The sequence below is a fragment of the Acinonyx jubatus genome, chromosome D4 (assembly GCF_027475565.1).
Source record: "Acinonyx jubatus isolate Ajub_Pintada_27869175 chromosome D4, VMU_Ajub_asm_v1.0, whole genome shotgun sequence".
Lineage (NCBI taxonomy): Eukaryota > Metazoa > Chordata > Mammalia > Carnivora > Felidae > Acinonyx > Acinonyx jubatus.
The window spans coordinates 69,545,520-69,558,338 of NC_069391.1; the positions used below are offsets into that span (position 1 = coordinate 69,545,520).

Consider the following 12,819-nt stretch of genomic DNA (forward strand, 5'->3'; position numbering starts at 1 on the left):
AAAATCAGTGTAGATGGAAGAATGGGAAATACTTTCTTGAGTTTATTCCAAACTCTTGACCTTGAAAGTCATTACATCATACTGGGACTTCCTTCTAGGAGCAAATGTTCAGATTTCTTTCTCCTAGGCTTTCTTCTGTTGGCAGGATCTTTATGTTAGATTTTGTAGATCTTTCCATGTTTCTCTCTAAAATTTAACCCAAAGTAACAGAGATTCCTGAAGACAGAAATGACATAGTAATAATGGGAATACACAGTGGACATGGTTTATAAGGGCAGGCTCCAGTACTGGGGGGAGATTCATATCATATCTAGTTGAGGAAAGAGAAGACAAAAACTACGTTTCAAATGTCTGAAAGTCTCTCACACAAAATGGGTATTGGATTCATTCTGGATGACCTTAAGGGGTCATACCAACCCACTGAAGTTGTACATAGAAACTTTTTTTTTTTTACCTCAGTGTAAGGGAAATTTTTCTAAAAAACATTTTCTAAAGAACATTTTGGAGTGGCCATAACTCTCCTTAGGAGAGAATGTTTAACAACACAGTATACATTGGTATGTTTTAAGACATTGTATGTTTTAGCACAAAGTTAAAAACACTGATTGGAAAATTGGAAAAAGAACCATTTATGGTCTCTTCAACCCTGGGATTGTATGGTTACATGATACTATGATTCTAATAGGCAACAGATAGCCTGATCGCACAGACATTTCTCTGGATTTATAGATGATTAAAACTTTATCACTGTTTTCCCCAGACGCTTATTGCTTCCAAAAATGACAAGAATCTCAATCATTATTTTATTTTATTTATTAAAATTATTATTTATTTTATTATTAGTTTGGACATTATAGTAATTTATAGTAAACCATTTCATGGATAATCATTGAAATATCTTCAAAAGTTCTATAACATTATTATTATTATTAGCATTAAATGTTCACCTGGAAATGTCATCATATTGCTGGCCTGAGATACCAAGATGTTTAGGCTGTTACTACATGGATGATAATATATTAACTCCTGTATCTTTATCATATGTTGTTAAAATAATTAAAAAATAGTTATGACAATATTCATTGTTGGGCTTGTTTAGAGAATGTGAAAAATAAATAAAAATTAAACTAGAAGTGTAACTTATTTGAGTTAGAAATGATAACCTCCTATCTTCATTTATCAGTCAACAGTTATTAATATGTGCTATATAGAGCACATTGTACTATATATCATAAGTATAAAGATGTATGTGTGTGACGTCACAGACCTTACAATTTAATTGAGAAAATATATTTAGCATTATAAAACAGAGGATACTAAGTAAAAATTAATGACCGACTCTGAAGCAAATGGGTAAGGAGAGATTTTTATTTTTTCATCAAAAAAGACAAATATGTTAACAAAATACAGAAGGAACAGAAGGACTTACATAAGAATAGTCACTTAAAGCACCAACATGACCCACTTCCCGGAGCCAACTGCTTTTAATCATTTGCTTTTTAAAAAACTGTTAATAGGTACATCCTGAGTATACATATACAATTTATTAATTTTAGACTTCAAAATTTTTTTTAATGTTTATTTATTTTTGAGAGAAAGAGATAGTGTCAATAGGGGAAGGTCAGGGAGAGAGGGAGACACAGAATCCAAAGCAGGTTCCAGGCTCTGAGCTGTCAGCACAGAGCCCGACAAGGGGCTCAAACTCAATGAATTGTGAGATCATGACCTGAGTCTAAGTTGGATGTTTAACCAACTGAGCTACCCAAGTGCCCCTTAACTTAGGACTTTTAAAAATTACATCCTGCTAAATAGATGATGATCTACCTCAATTATAATACCGCATTTAGTGGTTAAAGAACAAGTACAGTAGATATTGGAGCACTTTATATTGAAAAGTGAGTGAGATACTCTATTCATTGATTTCTATCATTCCATATGTATGGGCTTGTGGTCTGTTTCCCAAAATACTCTTTCTAGTAAAGCACTACTGAAGAACATGAAATATAACCTCTTTATTCTTGCATTTATTTATTCATTCACTCAATAAATCTTTATTCAGTGCCTACTGTATGCCAGGAACTAGGCTAGGTGTTGGGAATAAAATCCAGACCCATATTTTCCCTCATGGAGCTTATTTTTATTCTGAGCTGACAGCTTCTTTACTTTTATTTGTAGTCTAGTCATTGAGACAGGTATTGAATAGTGCTAGTGTTATGTAGAAGTGTAGGGTAAACTGCAAATGTAATGAAGGGGTACCTTCAAGTTAGGGTATTTATAGATGATTAAGCCTTTATTGCTTTCTCTCAGCATCATATTGCTTTCACTGGTTTTAAGAAATGAGAAGAATCACAATAATTATTTAATTTTTTACTTTATACTATATGATACTCAACCTCCCTAAGAAATGACATTTAAACTGAGATGTGAAGGATAAAGAGGAGTTGTAGGCCAGTGTAGGAAGAGGATTCCAGACAGAAGGAAACATTTTGAAGTAAAAATTCATATGATGCATTGGGTGAACAGGAAGTGACTTCTCAACTTGATGAAACTTTAAAATCAGAGATCTATTTACTTCATTCTTCAAGTGTTCATAATTCTTCAATCCTTCCTCCCTTCCTTCCTTCCTTCCTTCCTTCCTTCCTTCCTTCCTTCCTTCCTTCCTTCCTTCCTTCCTTCCTTCCTTCCTTGGCAGAGAGTAGGAGTGGAATAGGGGCAGAGGGAGAGAGAGAGAATCTCAAGCAGGCTCCATGCTCAGCTCAGAGCTGGATGCAGGGGGTGATCCCATTACCCTGGGATCATGTCCTGAGCTGAAATCAAGAGTTGGATGCTCAGCTTGACTGAGCCACACAGGTGCCACTAATTTCTTTAAAATAGAACATGCAAGTTAGAGAAAACCACACCATCCTTCCACTTGGATAGGGAAGGAAGTGATACAAATTAAATAATACTTGTCAAATACTCTTATAAATACTGTGTGGTATGTGTCCTAGGTCCCCACTTCGTGGGCAGCCAAACCACCTCACAAATGGATTTGCTATTTTATTGTAGATTAATCCAAATACCTAATGAAAATCATCTAACTTGGAAGCCAAAAGAAAGCTGCTCCAAGAACGTGTGCTGGAGCAGAAACAATAATGTGCCATTTGGAATTCAGTCAATGCTTTTTCATGTCCTTTTTCATATCATGTGTGGGATCCAAGAACTGGGAGAGTGCTGAGTGAGCATGAAAAGAACACTTTTAAAGACTGGGTCCTTGCCTCACCCTGCACCCCCCAGCATTGTGGAAACACAGATGAGAGAGGAGACTGGATTGAGCGTGAGTACCAATATAGCACTTTTAAGTGTTATTTCCCCTTTTAAGCATCAGTGAATCTAAGAGCTGAGAAAAAGGAGAGAGTGCAGGTGTGTAACCTTCCACTTGTTCTCTCTCCAAAAACTCTCTGCAGTGCCTTCTTCTCCCTCCTTCCTTCTGATTTCATATTTAATGTATGACAAGGTGGAAAGAATAGAAAAGACTGTCAGCCCAGGATAAAAATAAGCAGTTCTGTCTGCCTACTTCTATTTTCTTGGGGAAATTCTGGCATTTGTTATTAGATCAAGGGTCCACATGGACCAGCAAGATGTATACCAAAAAGTTGATGGAACTGTGTGGCATGATGTTTATGGGAAAAATGGGGACATGTGGTTATAAGGCCCATGGATATCATGTAAAAACAGGGACCTGTGCGATATGTTTATGGTTAAAATGTTTAATTTCCCTATATTGCTTCACTAAATCTACATATCAGCTGATGGTTATTTAGTCTTAGTCAATAGTTAATCATACTTATGCAGGCAAATTTCTTAAATTTTTATCTAATATTAATTTAATGAAATAGAGTGGAAGGCAGTTTACTCATTATGCCTGAGAAATGCTTGGTCACCCAGTTAATGATATTTCTGGAGTTCAGCTATCATAAGTCTAAAGCAACACTATCCAGTAATATAATGTAAGCCACATATGTAATTTAAAACTTTTGTAGTCACACTAAAAATGTAAAAATAGATAAAATTAATTTCAAGAACTTTAAAAAAATTTTTTTTAATGTCTATTCATTTTTGAGAGGGAGAGACACAGAGCGTGAGTGGGAGAGGGGCAGAGAGGGAGACACAGAATCTGAAGAAGGCTCCAGGCTCTGAGCTGTCAGCACAGAGCCAAACGCAGGGCTCAAACTCACAAACCATGAGATCATGACCTGAGCTGAAGCCGGACGCCCAAATCATTGAGCCACCCAGGCTCTCCAAGAACATGTTTTATTTCTTTCCATATAGCCAAAATGTCATCAGTATGAAAAATGATTGAGACATTTTACATTGTTTTCATGCTAAGTGTTCAAAATCTAATCTGTATTTTACACTTAAAATATATCTCAAACTGAATGCTAAATTTTCATTGAAATATTTGATATATTTTTAAACTTCATAGAATTTAGAGTTGAAAAAGTAGATTCATATGGATAAAGTACAAAGATCAGTGGTTGCAAGGTATTGAAGGGAAGGATGGATGGGTAGGCAGAGCACAGTGGATATTTAGGGCAGTGAAACAATTCTGTATGAAACTATATAATGGTGGATACATGTCATTTACATTTGTCAAAACCCACAGAATATACAAAACCAAGAGTGAACCATGATATAAATGATAAACTTTGGGTAATAATTAGGTCAGTGTCAATGTAGGTTCAACTGGTAGGTTCACCAGAGTGGTAACAAATGTCCCACTCTGGTGTGGAGGGTTGACAGTTGGAGAGGTTGTATGGGTATGGGGGAAGGGTAAGGGCAGTAGGTATATGGGAACTCTCTGTATTTGCTGTTCACTTTTGCTGTGAACCTAAGACTGTTCTAAAAAAATAAAGTCTATTAAAAATTAAATTAAGAATTGACCAGTGAATTTTCACCTCAAACTTTCATTTTAACGTAGTGTCCCTTCTGAGAAACTTAATATTGTTTTATATAATGTAGCATACATTTCAGCATTTTTACAGTGTTTTGTAATTTTAAAAATTCTTTCTCCCCTTTTAGTCTTGTCAACTACTATGCAATAGAACTTTGCAAATGCCACAACTTTGTTTCATATACCTGTGTTCATATATTTGCTTATTACATTTCAGTTTACCTTCCAATCTACTACTGTTAGAATAAAGTGGACATATACATACACACATGAAACCATCACTACATCGGGGAATAAACTCACAGTTCCTAGCCACTGAACCCAAGAAGAGTGGCAGAGAAAAGTTTTTTCCTCTTTTACACTTGCTTTTGTGATTACAAAGGCATGCACTTTACAGTGGGCCATCTAAAAATTTCCTTAATAAAAAAAAATAGGCTTTTAGAGCTTATAGTATTGAGATTCCTGAGTAAAATCCTGTTGCTGTAACATAAAGTGGTATTGCTCCTTCATCTGAACTCACCACCTCCCAAGAGTCTTGTAGAGTGGAAGTACAAACAGATTTTCCATAGCATTCATTAGAGAATTAACGTTTATAATCCTCATAGTTTTACTTGGGGAAGTAGGTGAGAAAATGTAGGTTTAAGAAAAGAAAATGCTCTGCAAAATAAGTGCATTATTACACACTTGCTTGAGGGATTAGCAATACCCCACTACAGACAAATTGGATGTCTGGATCGATAGCACACACACTGTGAAGCCAAGTGCTAAGTGAGGGCTGCTTTCTGGATCCTTCTGTTCTGTTACAGTGATTTCAAATACCATGGCATCTCCTATCAGGATTCCTCAGACTTGGGCTGGACAGAGCAATAAATATCAGGTCATTCAGTTCATTTCAGAGAGCACTGATTGGAAACACGAGACATTGATTTGTGTGCAGTACAGAATAAAAAGTAGTTCTTGACTTCAAAGAGCATTGCTCATCTGGAAGTTGAGCCCCCTAATAAAGATAGGACATTACCAGTATACTTTTATAGTAACAACTTCAAATCCTAGGCTCTTTTTTTTTCTTCTTTTCCTTAAAATTAGAAATGGAAAATGCTACCTGATGTTCTAGCACATTATCTTCCATTTCTCATGTCCTAGAAATTCTAGGCATAATTGGATTGGAAAAGGCTGTTCAACATACATTATCTCTTGAGTTTAAATCCAAAATTTTTGTTACACCTCCAGTGGAACTAACTAGATCTCCCCAGTGTATCTCTTCAGCTTCATCTTTCCCTGGCTGTATTTCTCTCCAGCCACATTGGTCTCTTGTGCTTCTTCAAACACACCAAAGGGTTCATGACCTTTGGATTTGCTGTTCTCTCTGCCTGGAATGTTTTCTTCAATTAACAGACTCCTTTTCATCAGTCAGTTTTGCTCTGATACGGCATCTTGTCAAGGAGGCTTTCTCTGACCACCTTGTCTAAAATAACCTTCCTCGTGCCCCATTTCTCTCTAACCTCTTTGCTTTTTAAATTTTCTTTACAGGGCTTATCACTATCTTTATTCCTTTATTTCTTGTCTCGCCTACTGGTATCTAAGGTCTGTGATGGAAAGGATGTAGAGTTATCCAGTCAATGAAAAGTAGTAGGTGTCTGATATTAGGTGCTTAATAAATATTTGTTGAATGAATGAGTGTTTGGCTTATCCACTCATTGCTTATGGGGCCTTGGGCAAATCAGCTAATATCTTGTAATAGTTTCTTTATTCATGGAATTTTACCTAGATTTAATAAGATAATACTTATGAAAAAATAATGAAAATCATTAAACATCACACAAATATAAATAAGTGTTGTTATTTTTCCTGCTGAGGTTAGCTGGGCCTTCAAAGAGCTATGAAGCTCCCCTGGATTCAGAGCAGAAAACACTAGTGTCTGCTTTGCACAGCAAAATGAGCTGCTTGCTATCTGCCCTTCAGCCAGCAAATACAGGTAGTGTGGGGGTATGCCATGAGGGTTTCCACCTCCATATAACCACAGCAAATGAGTTCTTTGAAGAAGAAGCAGAGAAGAATGTTGTAAGATGGTGACTTATCCCCAAGGTCGCATGGTCTTTTGTGAGTATGTCTGTTGGGAAGGCAAACAACAAAAACAAAAACAAAAAACAAAACAAAACACCTTTTGGCATTCGTATATGCCATTCTCAATTACTCTCTGTCCACAAATTATTCTGTATTTAACTACTACATTTTGTCAGCTTGGGCATTTTTCAGCTTCTGAAAGGTACATGTAAGAAAATTGAAAATGAAGGGCAGCCAACTACCACTTTTTAGATAATGATAGTAATGATGTGGTAAATTGGTATATTCTTCAAGGAAATATGCAGGGAGAATCATCTCAAACAAGCTGCCTTGTATTAAATAGGATCTACTTAAAATAATCATGCATCTTAGGTGGATGTGATAGGGGCAAACTAATAGCCCTGTAGAAACACTACAAAATAAGGATGGCTAAATTCTACCTCTGAATCTCCACAATGTTCTTATGATATACAGGAAAGAAAATGAGGGAGTAAATTATTAGCTGACAGTGCATATTAATTGCACCGTCACTAAAACCCTTTCATTCACCTGATCTGCTGGTGGTACAAAGCCACATGCTAATAAACAGAAGAGAAGCAGCTTGCTGTGTACAGTCACTCCTTAGTAAGGTTAGCAAACTACATTAACCATTCACTCATCTGTAACTCGTAATTAATCACTCCTTGAAAATTACATTGTATAATAAATGAGGACAGACATGATTCATTAAAACTTGTAATTAATTCTATTTAATACTATTTCATAGTTCATTGATAAGTGCTGAGAGAAGGATTACACTGTAGGATATTTGATGCATTGCTGCTGAAGAAGTAAATAGAGGGAACATTATCTAAAAGGAAACATGAATACTTGCAAATGAAAATGTCAGATGTTTATCACCACAGCGCCCGATTCTGTACTCAAGGGTCTCTTGGCATTACCAGTGGGAAACTCCATTTTCAGGGCTGTATCAATGGGTTATAAAAGCTCTTCTGAGTTCAACCTTGATGCTCAGAATCTCAGGCTGGAAATGAGCTGAGTCCACTTCGTTTTTCTAGCAAATGTTCATGCCTGTTTTGTGGGCTAATTATAAGACTATTGTTAAGCAGATATTTCCACATTTGAAAAGAGATCCATTTACATAAGACAAACAACAAGCAATTATGGTTTGGGGTCATTGAAGTACATTGTGTGTGTGTGCTTGTGTTTATGTGTGTGGGCAGGTATGTGTTAAACTAGCCATTAAAATACCAAGGATATTAGTGTCAAGAAAAGCCCCGTGCATTAACTGTAATGTACTATTTTTTCGGAGAAGAAGAATCAGACTATGAAGTGCATCGTTTACAGCCTGGGCTGAGGAGAAGATAATCACTACTCATCAGTGTATAATGCATATTTTAAAATTAAATTATGGAATAATACATTGTAACCTTTTTTGTTTGTTTGCCATCTACATAATATGACTCAAAAATGGGTTGTAGGGACCATTAAAGTTTCATGGTGTAAAAGGTGAGAACTCTGAATGGGAGAAAATATTCACAAATCATATGCCTAAGAAAAGAACTTGTATTCTGAATTTATAAAAAAAAATCTTAAAACTCAATAATAAGAAGACAACCAACTCAATAATACATTTGAACAGATTCTTCAAAAAAGATGTACGATGACCAACAAACATGGGAAAAAATGTTCAACATCTATAATCGTTGAGGAAATGATCATTAAGACCACAAGGTACTTATATATAACCATTAAACTTTTAAAATTAATAAGACTGAAAATACCAAGTGTTAACAAAGACGTGGAACAGCTGGAATGCTCATATATCATTGATAGAGTATCTAATGGAAAACCACTTTTCCATTGGAAACATTTTGACAGTTTTTTTTTTTAAAATAGTAAGCATACATCTACCATACAACTTAGCCATTTAACTCTTAGATATTTATAGAAGAGTAATGAAACATTTGTCCACATAAATATTTGTACGTGAATATTCAGGGAAGCTTTATTAATAATGACCCCAAACTGTAAACAAACCAAATGCCCATCAATAGCTGATGGACAAACCAAAAGTGGTATATCCATACAATGGAATACCACTCGCCAGAAAAAAGAAAGAACTGTCAACATGGATGGAAAAAGTTAGACACAAGACTTCAGAGTATATAAAAATCTAGAAAAGGCAAATGAACTACAGGGACAAAGAGCAGACCAAACATTGCCTGGAGCTGTGAGCAAAGGGAAGGATAAATTTCAAAAAAGCCTGAGGAGTTTTTTTGAGGTGATGAAAATGTTTTGTATCATGATAATGGTGGTCGTTCACTGGTGTATGTAACTGTCAAAACTCATCAAATTTTACTCTTTAAATGGATGCAGTTTATTATAAGCAAATTTAATAAAGCTGAATTTTTAAAATCAGTTATAAATTTGGTTGATTCATTTCCTAATCAAAATAATGAAACAAGTATTTTGAAGCTTGAACCAAATTATATCTATTTAAGTAGCAGATAGGGTAGTAATATAGGAGAGGAAGCAAGTTCTGAAGACTACATCGCTCCTTTCTGGTCCTGAACAGATGGGTATCTAGTCAACTTGTTTTATTCTTCAGGGAAAGTAATTCTGCAACTCTTCCTCAAAATGAGTGACTTCTGAAAATGCTGAAGTAAATCAGCGCCCCCCCCCCCCCCATCCCACCCCTCTGAACATTAGCCTTTCCTGCATTTAAAGAGAAAGTGGTTGAAGGAATCCCTTCAGTCCAATCCAAAGAATGGCAGTTTAGGCATAAGACCTGTGTCCTTTGCCGCTTCTGCCTGTGAAAAACTGTGATTTCAGGCTTTGACATACTTGGGCACATTTCCCCATCCAAAGGAAAGGATTGGACTAGTCAATGATCTTAAAACTGTTTCTTGAAGCCTAAAGATTATGTGGAAGGGTGTGTGTATAAATTCATCAGGAGCTGTGCAAGGGGATGAGAACAAGGGTTGCAGGGGGTCATTGAAGGTACTAGGACTCCAAATTCTGCTTTTAAGTCGTCTATTGTTGGGAAATAACTTTTTTTAAAGTAGTAAATCATAGGACTTGATTCTTTATGCTACTAGAAAAAGGGGGAAACTCACGAAAACATCTATTTTCATTAATACTTTATATGTTGGAATTATGTTTGACAATGCACTATTTCAACTAATATCATTTTTAATAACACTCTCAAATTCAATTAACATTTTTGTAGAAGAAAAGCACATAGCCTCAGATTCTTCAGTGGTTTATTTTACAGAACACTTTAAGGCATGATCTTTGCAATTCTCAAGACTGGCGCCAGTACTCATGAAAGAATAGTATAAATGAGTAGAAAATAAGAAAGGCAGTAAATCTTATATGAGGCTAAATTATTAACTTGACCTATTTTTCTCTACTTACAGGATTGGCATTTTAGTGGACTGGATTATCCACTCATTTTCAATTAAGTTTCCATATGGCAAATTGAAGCTGACCCTATTACAATTAGAAAGCTATGTGGAAGGAAGGAGGCCATAAATAATGTGAGAGAAATTATATTTCGTATGTTATGTACTTAGACTTATTGAAAAAGAAAGGAAGAAATGGAGCGTTGTTGTAATACATTGGATAAAATAGGCAATCAGTTTATTATCTAAATAATTATAAACTCCTCTCCTACTGTAGGTCTTATTTGTTCCAGTTGCCTGGATAATTGATGTAATTTCCCTGTGTAGGCTGTGAAGACATTTTTTTTCAGTGCTAAATAAGTATTTTAATAATATTTAATTGTTATTAAGAGGTGACAAAGAAGAAAAAATAGGAACCTCAAAGGAGGTAAACCAACTTTTCAGCTGGGTTCTAAGACTAACATGGACAAGACATTTATCTTTCCTGGACTCGGTTTTCTTATCTCGAAAATAGGAATGATAACACCTACATTTCTGGAGAGTCATCAGGATTGAAGGACACAAAATACATCTTAGCCCCTACAACTAATATGCCAATATTAATTTTTGCATCTGTGATGAAATAATTTCTCACACATTCCTTCCTAGATTTCTAGTCCTTTAAATTACTTGATTGAGATAACCTGGGAGATCCAGACCAGATGGTGACAGAGGAGGCTCCTGAATTTTTTCTTCTCATGGATGCACTGAGTACAGCCACACGAAGCAATTTCCTATGAGAGAAATCCAGAAATGAGTTGAATGACTCCTACACTCCTACCAGATGACAAGCAATATCCACCTTAAAACAGGTAAGAAAGACGTAGACACACTCTCACCATAAACTTACCTCTGGCACAATGCCATGTGATCAGGAGGGAATCCCCAACTCCCAGCTTTCTACCTCAGGAGTAAAGGGTTTAGACCACAATTTCTTTTGTGCCCCAATGTGGACTACCATCCCAGGGACATGTGTCCAAATCATCTAGCTCTAAAAGTGAAGGGGGCTTGCATTCACAAATACCACAGGACTATAGCAAACAAAGAAGCACTTGTTAAAAGGCACATAAACACTTGCCACAGCTGTCCCCTCAGGGTTTAACGCAGAGAGAACAGGCAAAAACACCAGGCTCCCAGTCTTTCCCTGGAAGGGATTTGACTGCACACCTCACAAACTGCTGCCTGAGGGTACCAGATGGACCTAACAGACAATGTATAAAATAGTCCATCCAACAGCAGCAGAATACACATTCTTTGTAAGTGCACATGGAACACTCTCTGGGATAGATCATATGTTGGGCCACGAAACAAGTCTTAGAAATTTAAGAAGAGTGAAATAATATCAAGCATCTTTTCTGACCACAATGGTATAAAACTAAAAAGCAATTACAAAAGGAAAATGGAAAATTCACAAACATGTGGAAACTAAACAACACAGTCCTGAGTAATCAATGACCAAGTAAGAAATCAAAAGAGAAATAAAAAATATCTTGGACAAATAAAAATGGATATACAATATTCCAAAACTTCTGGGGATGCAGCAAAAGCAGTTCTAAGAGGGAAGTTTATAGTGATGTATGTATACATTAAGAAAAAAGCCAAAACTGAAATAAACAACCTAACTTTATACCTCAAGGAATTGGAAAAAGAAGAAACTGAATCCAAAATTAGCAGAAGAAAATAAATGAAATGAAATAAATGAAATAGAGACTAGAGAGACAATGGGAAAAATTAATGAAAGAAAGAGCTTTTTTAAAAAAAAAAAAGATAAATGAAATTGGCAATCCTTTAGCTAGACTAAGCAAAAAAATGAGAGAAGACAAAAAATATCAAATGAAAGATGCAACGTTGCAACTGATACTATAGAAATATTAAGATTTATGTGAAACTACTATGAAAATTATGTTAACAAAGTAGATAACCTTCATGAATTGGATAAATTTCTGGAAACACACAAGCTACAAAGACTAAATCATGAAGAAATAGAAAATCTGAACATAGCCGTCATCAAGGAGATTTAATCAATTATCTAAAACTTCCCAACAAAGAGAATTCCAGAACCAAATGTCTTCACTGGTGAATTCAACTAAACATTTAGGTAAGAATTAATACAAATCCTTCTCAAACTCTTCCAAAAAAAAGAGAAGAGGAGGGAATACTTCCAAACTCATTTTACAAGTTCAGCATTACTCTGATACCTAACCAGGCAAGGACACTACAAGAAAACTACAGGCCAATGTCCATGATGAACATAGATACAAAATTGATGGACAAAATATTAGCAAACCAAATTCAACGATACATTCAAAGGAAAATACACCATGATCAAATGGGATTTGTTCCTGGCATGCAAGGATGGTTTAATATATGCAAATC

General features: G+C 35.6%; 1 long non-coding RNA gene across 2 annotated transcripts in view; it reads left to right on the forward strand.

The window, feature by feature from the left end:
* LOC128312220 (uncharacterized) overlaps positions 1 to 12,819 on the forward strand; it is a 173,364-nt gene that overhangs the window by 101,444 nt on the left and 59,101 nt on the right. For both annotated transcript variants that reach the window (XR_008291227.1, XR_008291228.1), the window contains 2 exons: positions 10,420 to 10,539; positions 11,053 to 11,255. This is a non-coding gene — a long non-coding RNA (uncharacterized LOC128312220). The remainder of the gene's footprint in view (positions 1 to 10,419; positions 10,540 to 11,052; positions 11,256 to 12,819) is intronic.